This window comes from Ochotona curzoniae, unplaced genomic scaffold (genome assembly GCF_017591425.1).
Source record: "Ochotona curzoniae isolate NIBS_2020 unplaced genomic scaffold, NIBS_Ocur_1.0 contig_3819, whole genome shotgun sequence".
NCBI classification, from domain to species: domain Eukaryota; kingdom Metazoa; phylum Chordata; class Mammalia; order Lagomorpha; family Ochotonidae; genus Ochotona; species Ochotona curzoniae.
In genome coordinates, this window is record NW_024466004.1 from 39,419,700 (window position 1) to 39,423,759 (window position 4,060).

Here is a 4,060-nt window from a genome sequence, read left to right on the forward strand (position 1 = left end):
AGGTGTGCTCAGATCATCCAATGCTTCTGATTGGGATTCTGTGAGCACACTGTCCTGACAAACTCTTCTATTTTTATATAGCGCTTCCTTCTTCAGCCTTAAGATCCAGGTTCAGTTCAGTGGCCATTTCATTCACTATTCTGCCAACACTACACACACAGTCCCATCCTGCTGACACAGATGTGTATAATGACCAGCTAAGAACCCCAACTTAGTGTCTTACAATACTCCTCAGCAAACATAAACTTTTGGGTGAGTGCTCTGGAAGGTTGCTTTTGCTTTCCAGTTTCTGTGGCTTATTGTTTTTCTTCTGCTGAAGGCTTCTCTCAGGCACTGATGTCTTGAGAACTTTCCTGGTTTCCCCACTTCCAAAATTTCTCCGTTTTCTTCCCAAATTTCTCACTCAATTTGTTTTACACTTCTCCCAAGCCTCTGGAAAGCTCTGCTGAGCCTCTTGGTCTGCTTTGATGATGTACCTGCTAGCCTTCGGAAAACTCGAATGTAAGTGTCTGATTTATATTTAGACTTGAGCTTCCAGCATGCATCCTGCTTGCTAGTATATTACAAATGTTGACTTGCATTGAAGAATGGATGTTCAAGAAACATGAAACAAGGTACTTTAATTCATTGTAGTCAGCAGTCCTCACCCATAACATGAGGATAATAAAAGTATTTGCATCATAGGCTTTTATGAGAACTGAATAACTTAACCAATCATTGTTAATGTCTAACACAGTCATCATTCAGTATCAACCATGACTAAATAATATTATTAATATTTTAATTCCAGTATTTATGTCTATTTTATTTCATTATTATTATTTTTTAACATATTTATTTTCATTTTACTTGAAAGGTAGATTTACAGAGAGGGAGGGAGAGTGGAGACAGAGAGAGAAAGAGAGGGAGGGAGAGTGGGAGACAGAGAGAGTGGGAAGGGGAGAGAGGGAGAGAAACTCTTCCATCTATTGGTTTACCGCTCCCTCTCCTCCCAGGTAACCTCAATGACCAGACCTGGACCAATCCAAAGCCAGGAGCCAGGAGCCTCTTCCAGGTCTCCTTTGTGGGTGCAGGAACCCAAGGACTTGAGTCATCCTCTGCTATTTTCCCAGATCACAAGCAGGAAACTAAAGGGGATACAAAATCATGCCCATATGGAAAACAGGAAGCACAGGTAAAGGATTAGCTTGCTATGCCATTTGCTGCTACCCCCCTCCCCATCCCATACCCTCATTTTAAACACGGGGTAATCAAAATGTAAACAGAAATCTGTTGACTCTTGAGATAACCCAAAAGGCCAAGTATAGTGTCAAGGAAACAAGCTGTAATCTTCACTTTCTGGTTGAGTTTTTAAAATATACTAATGAGGCTTCTGCCTGAGGGCCTGTGTTTATAGATGTTGCTCAGCCCTGTGTCTGAACAAGTGGAATTTGTGGGCGTCCAGGCAAGGGGTGTGCTTAGACAATTTTTTTTTTCTCCAAATTCCTCAGACCTTTGAGGGAGAAATGAAAAGTGTTCTTTAATCACTGCTTGACATGTCTTCCACTTACAATGTTTTGAGCCTGAGGATCAGGGAAAGAGTGCAGGAGGAGCTATTCACGAAGGAAATTATTTTACATAAAAGTGATATTTGGCAGAAACAGGGTGCAAGAAATAAATGCTTCCTCAAACAGAAGGCGAGAGCACATGTCTTTAAAAGTTTTGAAATGTTCTTACAAGTTATCTACATGAAGAATATATGGAAAGAGCCCTGAGAATACCCTGAACAAAATAATTAATGCTGTATTTTAGCCCAGAATGCAAACTAGATAAGGTGGAATTCCACATTCAGAAGACCCCAGCTAAAGCTTGTTTGCCCACAGTGAGGAGCCAAGCATTGTTGTCACTGGGTTGATACCATTGTCTCTAAATACACACACTTCTAGCTTTGTGGTTGCATCTCATTTTTAACAGGCTTTCGATCAATATTTATTGTTTGTTATTTCCATGCAAAATTCCAGAAAGGCTAGTTCTAGTGAAAAATAATATTAGACATTTTAATTAGCAACTGCTTAGTAATAATTAAATTTCTATTAAGCAATATTATTTTGGTGATATTAGTATATTTTTTCTCTCTTTCCCTTCTCTCTGCTTTTTATTTTATTCCAGAGAGACTGGCATATGTTCGACAAATGTTCAGTTCAGTTTTCAATTTTTCTGGCCTGTTTGTTCCATACATGTGTTTATCATGATGTAAAGACAAACATTTCTCTTGCTTTCTCTTGTTTTTTTCTTTTTTTTTTAATCCAACAAAAAGCCATAAGTATTTTAATGAAAAAAACAGAACAAATTTCAAACTAAGTTGCAGTTACTCTGTACACTAAAATGTCTGTTTTTCATATAATTGCCTTAATTTCATAATAGCACTTACAGCATCATTAGCCTTTGTCTTGACACAGGTGCGTGTGACATGACCGACTCACTCCTGTTTCATCAATCTCTTCCTCTTTACTCTCTTCCTGAACAGTTGGAGTCTGTGTTTTCCTGCAAGTTTCAGGTAGCTTCACCTTGAACTTTGAATTTCTCTGAGTTACATCCTCAATCTTGGCCTTCCCCCCAAAATGATGAAGGAATATGAGGCTGGGCTGTTATAGAGTTTTGGTTTTGTGATGATGAAGAAGACATTGTTAGATTTCTCAGTAGTGACTCTAGCAACCCCTATGGTTTGTCCAATACCCAATTTAGACACAGCCTCCCATGCCTTCTCTTCACTCTGAGGCTAGTTTTGCTCTACAGACTGGTTCTTCCTCAGTGATTTCAGCTGCTGCGGTCAGCAGAGCCTATAGTGTGGAATTTTTGTTCCTTAAGCTCTGTCCCTGACTCATCCCTGTCAGATTCTGTTCCAGATATGGCCTCAGCCTGAGGCTGTGGCAGCTGCTGTTCAGGAGCAGGGACAGTTTCTCTGGTTTCACCAGGCATTTTTCTCATCAGAAACCTCTTCACTCTCAAAATATGTGACATCCTGGTGTGCCAAGCGTTCATCTTATTCCACAAGTCAAATCCAACCAGACCAGCAATCACCACTTAGTTCTTAACCTGAGGGGCGGGAGTCTGGTCTGGCTCCAGATATGACAGACTTCAGACACTGCCTCAAACCGTCCTCCACCCCAGGAGTCACGAGAAAACATGAGGAGTTGGGCTAAAGACCCAACACTGGACTAACATGGTAAACACAGTGAGAAGTGTTCTAAAGCGATGCCCCTTTAACCTCCTCTGGGCTTTCATGAAGCTGTTTCCAACAGCACACACAGTACTTATACCCCCAGTGGGCAATGGATCTCATGTCTTTCATCAGGATGTTGGATCTCACCTTTTTGCCCTTGTTCTCTGTCTTCTCCAGACCTATGGACCTGTAAAGCTGCCTACTCTTCTATATTCTTGGTCACCTGGCCCGTGGGGAAGGCAGAGATGGCTGTGGATAGAGTCATGGCTCACACAGCTGTTTTCTCACATTTAAGCCTCCTGTTGTGAGTGTCTGGGGGGACTGCTTGGGTTAAAGAATGTTTTCAGAAGGACTAGGACTTCCTGAACACGGGTTACAGTTGTAGGAGGAGTTACTTCCCTGGTTGTCTCTGGTTCCTCATCTCCTCTTCTGAGGTGGGCAAAGGAGGAACTCATTGGCTCCACAGGAGTCTGGTCTGGAGGCCATGGGCTCCTTTCATATGTGTGCTGGGAATAGGGCCTCTCCTTCCTCTTAGATGTGAGTTGGCACTTTGGAAGCACTGACTCTGCAGACCAGCAGGTGGCACATGGGAACCGGAATACACAGGCCTTGGGCCCAGGGCAAAGGGAGGATTTAATGCAAGGCCACCAATCTGGGTATGTTAAATGCTCCCTGTGAAGGCCGCAAAAATCTGTATGGTCAGCAGGGCTTCTGTGATTACAAGACACGGAGGCAGGAAGGAAGACCAGACCAAGCGAATAAGGTGACATTGAAAGACAAAGGCATTATAGTCACTTAAAAAATCTTTATCTTCTTTCTTAATTCAAATTACTGTAGACAGGGACTGCAAACATAAAG

At 42.0% G+C, this 4,060-nt stretch overlaps 1 pseudogene; it reads right to left on the bottom strand.

Annotated features, from left to right (window-relative positions):
• Positions 1-2,417: 2,417 nt before the first annotated feature.
• Positions 2,418-2,958, bottom strand: LOC121158648 (annotated as a pseudogene).
• Positions 2,959-4,060: the final 1,102 nt, after the last annotated feature.